The 14357-nt window shown below is 36.3% G+C and overlaps 1 pseudogene; it reads left to right on the top strand.

Moving 5' to 3' along the window:
- The first annotated feature begins 5959 nt into the window (after nucleotides 1–5959).
- On the top strand, nucleotides 5960–9242 carry LOC134246575 (uncharacterized; annotated as a pseudogene).
- The last annotated feature ends 5115 nt before the right edge of the window (nucleotides 9243–14357 follow it).

The following is a 14357-nucleotide window of genomic DNA, read 5'->3' as shown; positions in this document are numbered from 1 at the left end:
CCTTGCTTTGTTGCAACATGATTTTTCGACTAACTAAGTATTGCGTACAGTTAGAATCAAGCTATATTTAGTTAATTCATCGCATATTCTACTTTGTTGCAACAATAACAGTGCATTAGGTTCACTTTTTATTTAAGTTACAATTTACACTTTCTAACCCCAGATTTAAGAAAATTCATTTACAGTGTTTTTTTTTTATAAGAATACATGTAAATAAAAGGAAAAAAAGTAGAAATATATAGTTTCGTATAGTTTCACTTTATAAAGCAAAAAAATTCAAATTGATACCTAAAAAATTAGGACAAAAATGAGTCGCGACATATCAAAATCACTTAAGTATCTCTTTTTGTTGCGACATTATTTTTTGACTTACTAAGTATTGCGAACATTTAGAATTATGCTAAATTTTTTGAATACAACACATAATCTACTTTAAAATACAATTATTACGGTGCAAAATGTTTGAAAAAATGTTTATGTTACATTTTACACTTTAAATATCAGGGTTATAATTATACTTTTTTTAATATTTTTAGAAATACAGGTAATTAAAGTAAAACAGGGTTGTTTTTTTTTGTCTATAGCTAACGTACAAATATATAGTGGTATAGTTTCATTTTTTACGCATTCAACAAAATTTATGGCAAAAATCAATAATTTTAAAATCACTTAATGCATTTATTTTTTGTTGCGATATATTTTGTCAAAGTAAGTGTTGTGAACAATTTAAAACATGTTATATTTTTAGAATACAATTAGAAACATTGTATATCCTGTTCTTTCTACAAATATTAATTACTTTAGACTCTAAATACTGTGTTATGTTTTAAAAAATAATTTGATGACCTCATCATTTAAATATCAAGGTCAAAACTTGTTCTTTCCTGTTTAGTATTTCATTATAGGAGTAAACCATATCAATAAAAAGTATACCGAAGCATTAAACGGTCAAAATCTGTAAATTTCAATAATTTTGTTCTAACCCCAGGGGTAGAAAGTGTAAAATGTAACATAAATATTGTAGTCATACATCAGATTTATTTCTAGGAAAAACCAATAATTTTTACCCTAGAACAATATAAAAATATTTATTTTTAACTTTTAAATGCTAAAATGATGTCAAGTTAGGGATTAAAAACATAAAAATATTTGGTTAAGAGTCTGCGCTAACCTCCCTCCGCTTGGACGACCAAGTTCGGTCTGACTTTGGAGGGGAAAGTTTGCGCAGAGAGCTCTGCGCTAACCTCCCCCTCCGCTTGGACGACCAAGTTCGGTCTGACTTTGGAGGGGAAAGTTTGCGCAGAGAGCTCTGCGCTAGCCTCCCCCTCCGCTTGGACGACCAAGTTCGGTCTGACTTTGGAGGGGAAAGTTTGCGCAGAGAGCTCTGCGCTAGCCTCCCGCTGCGTAAAACGACAAAGTTCGTCTGACTTTGGAGGGGAAAGTTTGCGCAGAGAGCTCTGCGGTAACCTCACGGTGCGTAAAACGACTAAGTTCGGTCGGACTCTGGAGGGGAAAGTTTGCGCAGAGAGCTCTGCGGTAACCTCACGGTGCGTAAAACGACTAAGTTCGGTCGGACTCTGGAGGGGAAAGTTTGCCCAGAGAGCCCTGCGCTAGCCTCCCGCTCCGGAGACGACCAAGTCTCGTCTGCCTCTGGAGGGGAAGTTTTGCGCAGAGCTCTCTGCGCTAGTCGCCCCCTCGACTCGGACGAACATGTTCGGCCTGGCTTTGGAGGGGAAAGTTTGCGCAGGGCTCTCCGCGCAAAAGTCTCCGACGGAAAAAATCTTCATTTTTTCGGGGGTCCGTTTGGAACCCTTAACGGGGGGCTAGGGACCCCATATTTGGGGGGTCGGGGTAGCTTGACCCTAGGGATGTGTGACCCAAGGGGCATCCCCGGGGGTGCCCTAGAAGTGTGTTTTTACATGGTGCACCAGGTCAATGTCGGTATGTCCCGAGCGCCAAAACCTACTACATGGGGCAGTGCGGCGGAGCAACCGCCCGCTGCCGAGGCGACCGCGGTCGACACGTCGGCCGAAAGATCTAAAAGCAGAACTGGATCTCAAGGGAGCGGTGTTAGCAATGCACAGGTTACGGTCAAACACCGCCTGGTTTTGTCTCGAGAAGGGTGTACCTCCGTCGGCAGGAGGAGAGCGCCCGGCGCATCGAAAGCATAGTAGCGGTCGGCCTTGGACGTTTCGGTAGTCCAGCGGTCGGGCCGCTTCGCACGGCGTCCGTCGCCTTCCCCCCGACCACTTCGGGGAGAGACGCGGGCGGCCTATTTTGAGTAGCGTCGGTCGAGTCCACGTCCCCTCGGACTCCCGACGACGGAGTAACAACGGTTACCGGAGGGGACAACGAATAACATACGGCCGGGTCACCGCCCCTCGCCAGTGGCGAGGTGGACGGTGATCGGAAACGTCTGCCGCACGGGTCGGAGGCGCTTTTTAGTGGCCTTATCTGGTTGATCCTGCCAGTAGTCATATGCTTGTCTCAAAGACTAAGCCATGCATGTCTAAGTACAAACTCTTGCACAGTGAAACCGCGAATGGCTCATTAAATCAGTTATGGTTCATTAGATGGTACAATCCTACTTGGATAACTGTGGTAATTCTAGAGCTAATACATGCAACGAAGCTCCGACCTCACGGGAAGAGCGCTTTTATTAGATCAAAACCAATCGGTCGCAAGGCCGTCCTTTTTGGTGACTCTGGATAACTTTGAGCTGATCGCACGGGCTTGTCCCGGCGACGTATGCACAAGATGCCATGGTCAAAAAAGCAAGATCGCACGCGCATGCACGTGCGCTTCGCTCTGATTGGCTGAAACTAAAGTCTCAATATCTTTTTTGTTTTTTGATAAAATCATTTGAAATTTTGAACATAGTCATACATTAGGGAGATCTACAGCCTGTAATATAAGATTTTTCATGAAAGCATGTGCATGCACATGTGCTTGCAAGAGCTCGCACGTGCAACACAAGAAAGTCCAATATAATTGATACAGACGTAACTATTAAAATTATTGATGAAATGCTTTTAAACTCATTTTATAAGTATATATTAGTAGTATGCACAAGATGACTTGGTCAAAATAGCAAGATCGCACGCGCATGCACCTGTGCTTCGCTCTGATTGGCTGAAACTAAATTCTCAATATCTTTCTTGTTTCTTGTCATAATCCTTTGAAATTTTGAACATAGACCTACATTATGAAGATCTACAGCATGATATATAAGAATTTTCATGAAAGCATGCGCATGCCCGCGTGCTGAAATCTGATTGGCTGAAATTTTAAATGGCTATATCTACTTTGTTTTTTGACGAAATGCTTTGAAATTTAAAACATTGACATGCATTAGGACATCCTATAATATGATATAGAAAAAAATCATGAAATCACGCGCATGCACGTGTGCTGCAATCTGATTGGCTTAAACTTGAAATGCCGCTATAACTCTCTTGTTTTTCAACCAAACAGGATGGGATTTAGAATATACATAGATGTAATGGACTTCTACAAGAAGATATGGTCATCATGCATCGTGCGTGCATTTGGAACGAGTGAAATGAAAAATACACTTGAAAGAGTGATTTTTCATACTTTTAGACTAAATGCTTTAATATATTTTATATTAAAATATGTAGATAGTGTAGACAAGATGATATGATCATAACGGACATGCATTCACATGTGCACGGGTGCAATGCTAAAATTTGAATTTAATTGGTATCCTAGTCTGAGAAAACGTTGTTAAAGTCAAAATACACAGAGTTTGTCTTATTTAATGAAGCTTACAGGGAATATGGCACCAAAAAGGAGTTGGGGAGCGTTTGGGGAACATCTGTAACGGTCCCCGTTACAATTAGCACTAGTTTTATATGAAGATGGTGCTCTTTTATATTATGCTGTGCTTATTTTATATGAAGATGGTGCTCTGGTTATTTTATATGAAGATGGTGCTTTATTATATGTTGTGGTTATTTTATATGAAGGTGGTGCTTTATTATATTATGCTGTGGTTTTTTAATATGGAGGTGGTGCTTTAATTATGCTGGTTATTTCATGTGAAGGTGTTTTTTTTTATGTGAAGGTGATTTTTTAAAAAAATATTCAATTTTAAGGTATTCCTCATATATTTTAAGATTAAATTTAATACCGACTCGGAGTTTATCAGCTATTATCTCGAAAAGTTGAAAGTAAAACACATACTAGTTCTAGTAATTGCTGTAACTAAAATCATTTGAATACACCATTGCTAGTTTTTCTCTCTTTTTTCCTTAGGCACTTGGTTTCAGGTTGGTGTATTTTATGTATTAATGGTTTTTCCTAAGTGTGTCTAAATGCACTCGAAAACATAAAAATAAAAACGATCGCTAAGATTAGCACGTTTTAAAAATGTCGTTTTACTGTAAATACTAAGAGTGTAGGTACGACGGAACTTTTTTGGAAAATCTAGAGGGATTTGTTGTCTGTCTTTCTGGGACACCTCTACATTCTATTATAAATCGTCCATTGCTTAATTAAGTGCATATTTTATACGACAAGTTCAAATTTGTAGACGATTGAAGGGCGTTATTTAATCATTTTTAAATGTAGATTTCACTGGAAACTCTGTCCGAAACTGGTAGGAAAAGTGTAGATATTGTTTAGAATTAAGAGTGAACCGAGCCGGGCACCCCGTAATATCGAAGATTGCAACTGTCCTAACTTCATTTCTTTTTTATAAAGACAATAATATGACATTTTTAAAAGTACTAATTTTTATTACGGTATTTTACCGAATTTATTCAGACACAGCTTGGGGAAAAAACATAATACACAAAATACACCATACTAACTGAAACAAAGGGCATATGAAAAAAAAAAAACTGGGAACTAGCAATGGCGTATTAAATAGGACCACCTCCATATAAAATAATCACAGCATAATATAATAGAGCACCATCTTCATATAAAATAACCACAGCATAATATAATAGAGCACCATCTTCATATGAAATAACCACAGAATAATATAATAGAGCACCATCTTCATATAAAATAACCACAGCATAATATAATAGAGCACCATCTTCATATGAAATAACCACAGCATAATATAATAGAGCACCATCTTCGTATAAAATAACCACAGCATAATATAATAGAGCACCACCTTCATATGAAATAACCACAGCATAATATAACAGAGCACCACCTTCATATAAAATTACCACACAAGGCAGCTATGGCGTTCCATAGAAAAGCATATTGAAACAGATGTGCCATAATATGTGATGGCTTTTATGTCGTGTTGGAGTCATCACGTTTGTCATAAAGTTAAATTGTTAATTTGCCCGGAATTTACCACCCGGTAAAAAAATCTCTGACTTTAAAGGGTATGCAAATGGCCATATTTTTTCCATAACGTTCGAATGGAGAAATTTTGCTATTAATATCCTACGATATTGAAAATAAAAAAAAAACTATGGGTAGCCCGAGTGGCACAGTGGTAAGAGCATCTGCTCGGGGTAAGGAGTTAATCCTTACATCACGAGTTCGAATCCCACTGGGACGTGGAGACCGGTCCTTCGGATGAGACAATATAAACCGAGGTCCCGTGTCGCAGTAAGTGCTGACAGGAAAAAGATCCCTTACTTCTCAATGGCCATGAGTGCCAAGTATAGGACAAAATTTGTAGCCCTCCATCGGCAAGTGGTGGCGTCTCTGTATGAGTGAAAAATTCTCGAGAGGGACGTTAAACAACAAACTAAAAAAATATGGTCATATTTCCCAAACGTTTGCAATTGGGTAGACGCATGTTCATATGATTCTTATATCTGAAGGATATACTAGTACATGAAATGTGACCTTGATACATGAATGGTTCAAAATTACTGCAACATATGTCTTCAGGACATTGTATGTGTAAATTCTATATTTTGGCATAAAATCCAAATTGTGTTTATGCCATTTCAGAACTCAGATGGATATAAAAGGTTTCCGAGTTCACGGAGTCCCTTCAGGGACCAATCCTAGAGACATCTACGACTATTTTGAAAAATCCGAAAATGGAGGAACAGAAATTGAGGACATTTACTACCCTCTCCAGAACAATGATGCTGTTGTTGTTTTTACAAATGATGGTATGCCATGAATCAACGCAAAAATTATCTCAATTTTTTTTTTTACTGGAGTTATGCTTTTTTTAAGGATTAAATTTTTTTTTAAGGATTAAATTTTTTTTTTTTTCAACCTGACTGATATACTTTAGTACTTTGTTTACATCTATTCACTTATACTGTCTTATCTCCAACAGGATACCAACATGCTTTTGACAAGAATCACTCCATAGGTGGCAATAAATTGGTGTTGAGTAAACTTCCAATACAGGTATCTTTTCAATTACATCTTCTACATTTCGAATAGTGTGGTAGCCATTTTGTAAAAATTTTACAAACTAATCAAATTTTATATAATTTTTTGAAAGCTTTTCTCAAACGTCTCTGTCTTCCTGGAACAAGCCATTACACAGCTGCTGGATGAGAACCCCCCGCTGATGAAAAGCCTTGAGAAAGACAGTGATGTTGAAGTGGTGTTCGACCCAAAATTTATGACTTACAGAATTTTAGGGAATCCTTTCCAAATCGAATGGACGAAAAATTTCATCATGGACGCATGGCAAAAAGATCAGGAAAGCAAGAAAAAAATGACAAATGGATCAACGAACGGAGCAACTGAGGGGAAAAGTAAGACCGAGGGCAGAAGATCTTCGCCAATGGTGAATAGCGAAGAGTCGGAATCTTCGGAGGATGACATATCGTATTCCCCTCGTATGACTTACGAAAGTAAGCAGATTAGAACAGACATGGATCGCCGTCACAGTCCAACACCAAGAGACCTTTCAACAGTTTCCAAGAAGACAAAGAAATCCGATGACCATGACAGAGAAACTTTTCGCAGCAATATATCAAGTTCAGAAATGTACCCCAGACATCAAATGTCAAGTTTAACTCACAGGTTTTAGGGAAAATGGATTCGCCTTTAAGGATGTCAGACTGCAGGGTTTCCTCAAGCGACCCAAGATCTGCATCAAAATCAACGTCTGAGTTGCGCGAGCCTGATATTACTGATAAAATTGCAGACAAGACGAAACCCAAAGCAAAACTCCAGAACTTAACAGATAATGAGAAGCACGGAATTCCGTTCAATGCATCGTCTCTTTTACAAAGCAGACCTACTCCTAGTCAGTCGTTATTTGCACCATCAGTAAATAGAAAACACCCCAAGTCTTCAAAAACTACGATAGTGACTCGGACAGCGATGACGACATCAAAGGCAGACGACGAGTTCCAGAGGAATTCTCGGTTTAAGAGGCGAAGAAAGGAGGTACAGACCACCACCACCACCGATTCCGCCACCACCCTCTCGAAATCTTCACACCGCCTTCCCACCACCGAACAGAAACTTTCAGATGGGCATGTCTCTCTGTCAGTCCGACTTCCCTGAACTGGCCTTGGAGCACGAAACACCCATAGGTGGAGTCATCGTGAAGCTAATTATGGGTGACATTCTAACACAAAAGTCCGACGCAATTGTCAGTCCAGCCAGTACAGATTTATCAACACTTTTTGGAATATCTGCTGTGATAGCTAGGAATGCTGACAGGAAAATGAAACAAGAATGTGCAGATTACGTTGCTAAAAATGGTAACCTGCTATTTGGTGACGTTATACATACATGTGCTGGTGGTAACCTTGACCCCAAGGTCACTTACATTCTACACGCTGCTGTTCCCTCTTGGAGAGAAGACAGTCCAGAACAGTCTTGTCATCTGTTGACCTGTACCTACCTTAACTGCTTTCAGTATGCTGATAAAATCTGGCTCAGCAGTTTGTCAATGCCGATTATCGGTGCTGGTAAGACGCTTGTTTTGTACAGGAGACTGTAATATCATGTTCTTTGCTATCTTTTCAATCATAAAATAATACATGTTCACCTGTACCTTTTTCTTTTTTAAAGGTTATTTTGCTGCTCCTTTGGATGTTTGCGTACAGTCATTCCATGATGCCATATTGCTGTTTACCCACGGCACCAATCCATCGAAACATCTAAAAGAGGTCTTTCTTGTGAGCAATGACCAGGACAGCGCATGCTCAAGTGTTGTGGTGTTTAGATCCTTGATCAGACCTGGTCGAGGACCAAGCATACAAAGCTGCTGTTGAACGATACTGCAAAAGAAGTCAACAGTACGATTTTTCTGCCAGAGATTTTGTTCTCGATAGAAGTTCACCAAGTCAAGGTTTGGACATTGAGAAAGATCGTAGTGGAAAAAATGACGAAGCTAAGGAAGAAAAAGGAGTCAACGAAGGTAAAACGCAACAGGAAAAAGAAAGTGAGGTGTCTGAGAAAAGAGAGTGTTTCGGTGCATATTCAATAGAAAATGAGAAGGAAATGCACACTGGTATCTGCCAATCAGAGAAGGCGAAAGAGAACAAAGAGGAAAGTTCCGACAAGTGGCAAATTCATGATAGTGATGACGAAACAAAAGATGAGGATGAAGAAAACTGGAGAAAATCAAACGATGATTATGCGCAAACGAAACACTCTGAAAGCGACTTGCACAATGTTTCATCGAAAGAAAACGACGATGCCTCTTTCCTGGACGATACTGCTTCATCAAGTGTCATCGAAAAATTATTGACAACTTGCGGGTCAGAGAAAAATTCTGACGATAAGAAAGGGGAAAAGAACGCATCCGATGAGGATGATCTGTAAATGACTTTCGAATGCTCTGGATGTTTCCCTGTTCTTACAGCCAATTCAGTATATTGTTGACCTGAAGGCATGCAAATGCCTTTTCATTGTGCATTATATTGGATTGAAACGCTATACACTGTACTGTTTGCAGTTAGCGAGTACTGCATGGCACACTCTATATGTTAACTCTGTAAAATTGTTGTAAAAGTAAGATTATGTCAGCCATCAGTTGCCCTAAAGAAATGCTTTATTCACGTATATGTTAGAGTTGTTTTTGTTTTTGTATACTAGCACGTAATTGTTCATATATCGTAAATTTTTGGTAAAATTCCCTGAAAAATACGAGTTTTTTTAAATGTCTATGAAACATAGCGGATAATTGTCAAAAAATGTTTTTAAAAAGCTTTTCTGAGTACTTATTGTTAAAATCTTGACAATTTTTATTCTGTAAATTTAGCCAATGGCTCTGAGCGTATACATACATTAAAACAAGATACATAAAACTTCACATACTTCGTGTTGTTTTGTCAAAGTAGATGTTACTTATATGTTATAATGATATGCACCATTCCGCCTAAGATATAGGGTAATGGATGACCTAAAACATACCGAAAGACGCATTTTAAATTAGCGTCTGGTCTGTTCCAGTGGTCTTGGTTTATTCTGGGGTCTGATAATCATACCTTTAGTGAACGAGCGTAAAAAAGTTCATAAGATAGGATTGTATGCAGTGACATCATGCTGAAGAAAGAAAAGGAAGTTACAACATTTCTCTTAGGTCTATATTAGGTCATGCATTGCATTTTTTTTAAAGCGAATAAATTTTGTAAGTTTGTTTCAGTACATTTTACTGCAAATTCTGTGTGTGAATTTATGAGAATAAAGTTTGATTGCACTGTTGTACATGTACTTTTGGTATCCAAAGCACATATACTTTAAATAAATTTATACAACTGAGTAAAGAAAGAAAATGTTGAGGAAATTATGTAAATATGTAAAGGTAAGATAATATTTATTTAAGGTAGGGTAAATAAATAAAAAAAAAACAAACATATTAGCTTTGAGCTACATGTATTTTTGGATGTATCTGTTGAATGAGAAATCATCGGTGCATCATTATTTGAACTGTATGAATTACAAAAAAAGTTTCCTTGAAAAAATTTCCAGACAGTTGTAAAGTACACAGTTGCCATTCGCATTCTGTACCAAATTAACTTGTTTAATTCCTACTATTTATTGGAGTACTTAATTCCTACTCTAATTTTATAAAATTTCAATCAAATCGTGCAAAGCAACAATTCAATCTTGATGATTCTAATATGCAGACTCGAGTTTCGTCCGTACGTATTAAGTTCAACGGATTATGTTAACCTATTTTGTTTGCTTGCTTTGTAATTTTTTTGTCAATGTATACATCAACCTGTCGACTATGACTGATTAATTTCATTAAGTTTTTAACTCTGTTAGGAAACAGTCCCCATATTTGGCATAAATTTAAGTACATGGTGTGCTTCCAAATCAAAGTTGATAAAATCTCATTCATATTACCACATGCACGGAGTACAAGAGTACAAATTATAAATCCAACTGTAGACATTTCTGAAGTACATGTATTACCTACATTGTTATCAAACATGCTCCATTGAAATAAAACATTTGCAATGTTAGGTATTCTGTTATCCATTACCAATCATCTAGGAAGCCTTCGTCACAAAAAAAAAATTAATCGTTTGAAAACAAGGACCTCGGTAAGTATTCGCTGAGTCATTGAAAATATTATTTATTGTCATATTAAGCGAATAATAATGGATCACCATTTTATATCATATAAAAAATCTAATATATCTTTTTCACTTATACTAGAAAAATGCATATAACGAACGATAAATTTCTAAAACAATGCTAGCTTTTGATTATATAATAAGTTAATGAAACAAGAATATCGACAGTCTTGTTTAAAGTCTACATTTACCAAATTCTGTGGTCGATGCAATGACCTTGTCAGCAAGTATAATATTCTTCATTATAAGCACTCATATAGATAGGAATTCTTTAAAACTTCAAAGCTAATATATTATGTACATGCGGGGCGAATCCACTCGGCGCGAACAAGTGATCGGTGCGAAACCACTCGGCGCGAACACGTAATCGGAGCGAAACCACCCGCATTCGACACATTGACAACCATGCATTCTCTATATTTGTACCTCATTCAGTTATGTGTGAAGGCAAAAAATGACAAAATCTTCCCAAATACATTATTACATGCCATCATTATGTTCAAAAATACATATCAATCTGAGCTATGTTTATTATTTTATTACTAATATTAAAAACTGTTCATGGATGGCCCTGCATCAACCATAAATATGACAAAGATTTTCTAACATAACATAAATGGGTACAGTCTATCTAGGTTATAAAGCTGATGAAGAAGTAACAATTATAAGAATGCAAACAGGTAAACAAACAAGGAAAGAAATAAAATCTTAATTTACACCTAGTTACACGCGCCACAGTACCAACTGTAAACAGCTGATACACAGACATAAATAAAAACCTTAAAAACTGATGCTTTAACCACACGCCATCCAAATTATTTGGTTGATAAAGTTTCTCTGAACCGTGAAACAAGGAAGTCAGACTTTGACGCCATTTTAATGAAAACCGGAATAAGATTGTATAAAAAGAAACCCTTCCGATTAACCCACTTTATGCCGAATTGACGTTGCATTGCAGAATCACCATGATCACGAGGTTACCATCATTTAAGAGAATTACCTTATATGATTGTAAATGAGGAGAAAGAATTCTTTGCACTATCGGCGACGAATTGTAAATGAAGTTTACACGATTTAAAACAAAAGTTTTCTGAGAGAAAAAAATCTCTGAAAAAAATATTGTTTTATTTTTAGAAATATGGTATTCATAGGATTCGAACCTAAGCAATAAAATCCAGGAGTTTCATGGGGTTTTGAGACTAACATGTTAAACACTACGCTACCTGATGAAGAGAGCTCTATAGAGTTCTATGTATATGACGTTTGCTCTCGTTTGAAGCTTGTTCTCTTTTTAATTTACTCATCAAAATAATTCTTTTAATTTGGATCTAACATTAATTTTATTCTGCAAGATACATTTACTAGGAAACTTTTACGAACCGTACTGCCCAGAAAATAGTCTGAAGGCAGACACTTTGGTTCAAGTGTCGACAAAACGCATTTTCCTCGAGAAATAGTCAATTAGTGTTTTGTTTTACCTTTTATCTCAATATTTTGTGACATACATGTATCTTGAACTGTCTTCCGAGGTGTAACCTCAGGTCCGTCACTGTTGAACACCAACGAATGCAAATGAGATTAATCTCCGCCCATCGTGTGAGGTAAGCGGTCCAACATCTCACCGATAGGTCCAACAACTCATTTGGCGGTCAAACATCGATATTCTAATGCCCGCTCGGCAAAACATCAGAAATTTTAGACTATTTTCGTATAGTTTTGTGGAGGAACAAATAAAGATAATGTACAATACGATTTATTGCATTTTCTCACTTGCAAAAGTTTGCTTTAGGAATTTGCGCACAAAGGTCTAACTTGTGATCGTGAAAAAACATTTATTTTAATTGTAACATTTCCTTCCTCTAACGAAGTGAATTAGTAGCACTAATTAAATTTTTTTTTTCATCGAACGAGTTCCTTTTGAGGAGAAAAAAAAGGGGGATGTAACGCAAACGGTGCGACAGGTGTTTATTAAAAAAAAAAAACAAAAAAAAAACAACTCATGTATACTTCATAGAATTCCTGGCATATGAACAATCATTTCATCTGTTCAAACATTGAATGTATTTTTTTTAACGAACCATTCCTTTAAATTAACAGATTTCATATATAAAAATGCATGAGTTTGTCACCGATGTTACAGGATCATAGAAAAAGGGTTAAATATCTCCAAATGCCGGTATATACATAATAGATTCTATCCTCTACTTATTTGAAAAGGCTTTGAAAAGGCTTTCAATTTCTTTTGTAGTTTGAAAGCACCAGAATTAACGAAAAAGAGAGAGAGAAATCATGGGACTAGCTGTTCTTGGAAAGAAGAAAACTCACGTGGTGAGTTCTTGTAAGACACATGTACATGTCCAAAGTACAAGTGTCTCCACTTACATTTAAAACGGTTCATGATTAGAGTCCAATATGAAATCTTTCACTGTTTAAGAAGGTAATTAAAAAAAAAAATGAAAATTGATAGCTGGTGTGTAAAATATGTCTTAGTTTTCAGGAAAATACAAGGCTGCTTCACTTTAGAAAATTTCTTTTGACACAAAGAGTATTTTTTGGAGACAAGAGCTATGCGTGAGAATATTATTATAAGGAAATGTTTAAAATATGAGTTGTGATTGCTAATTCACATTAAAAACGTTTTACATTTTGAATGTAAAACCTATAAATTCATGAAGTTTGGTTGGAATAATTAATTGTTTCATATTTATGGTACGTATGTATGTCATGTACTTGTATATTGTGTTGATTTGAGGTCTGCCTTAATTATTTGAGTCGATAAATTGTTACAGCAGGTGCCTGCACATGTGTATATGAGTACTTGTATGTTTGAGTGGTCACAATATATAAGTACTTCAGTTTCCTGTTGGAATCAGAACCTTTGTTACCCTGTATGAGTATTGGGTTGTTCTATACCATTTTCTGGTTACCCTCTTCCCTTTTTTTAAATAGAAAAAAGTGAATTGTCGGCAATTAGAACATTTTCTGTAGTATTGTACAGCAGAACGATAACTCATTATATAATAGATTGTATAATAGGTATGTTGTTTGATGATTATATTCAATCGGAAAATGTTAATCTCTATGAATATATATATATTTTTTTTTTATAAATTAAACATGTATAAATTCCGCTTTATTGTCCTGACTGCAAATCAAAATATTTTATTAAAGACTTCAATTAAAACGATATTATCATATGCAAGAATAAAGGGTAGGTAATTACCATTTCGTTGTCATCATACCAGTTGGTTTCTAATCTTTGACTCCCAAGTCTGGTTGATACTGAATAACAAAACTTTCGGAGGTGCTTAGATTCGATAAGAACAAAATATCCTCACGATATCATGTGATAAACATGTACCAAATCACAAGAAATATCAATTATATGCAGGGATGTAGAGCGATGACCACAATAATTCCTTCACAATTCTTCTTTTCTTCTGGTTATCTTGTCGCAAAGACAGTAAATTACTTTCCCTAGTGGTATATAACACAACACTTGCAACACTTCGAAAGGTAGAAGATTATATCAGTGTATGACCATTTGAAACCAAAATCTCTTTTTTATTGTAAATAAAAGGAATTTCCGTCTTAAATACAAAAATAAATTATTTTAGCTGGAAGAACACATAAGTACGTATTTCCAATTGTAATCTGCACAACTTTCTCTTCCTGTTTTAAAATGTAATGATTCCGAAATTCTTCCCTGGTTAATTAAGAGTATTTTCTACAAAGTTGATTATTTTTTTAATATAGAATTATTGCTGAACTTACCAGATTCAACTATATTTGCAATTAAAGTTCTTTATATATTTTTATGTATGATTGAAATCCATTCTA

The sequence above is a fragment of the Saccostrea cucullata genome, unplaced genomic scaffold (genome assembly GCF_032062105.1).
Source record: "Saccostrea cucullata isolate Sc308-1 unplaced genomic scaffold, CSIRO_AGI_Scuc_v1 ctg5531, whole genome shotgun sequence".
In the NCBI taxonomy this organism is placed as follows: Eukaryota; Metazoa; Mollusca; class Bivalvia; order Ostreida; family Ostreidae; genus Saccostrea; species Saccostrea cuccullata.
This window is presented reverse-complemented; position numbering and strand designations above follow the sequence as displayed.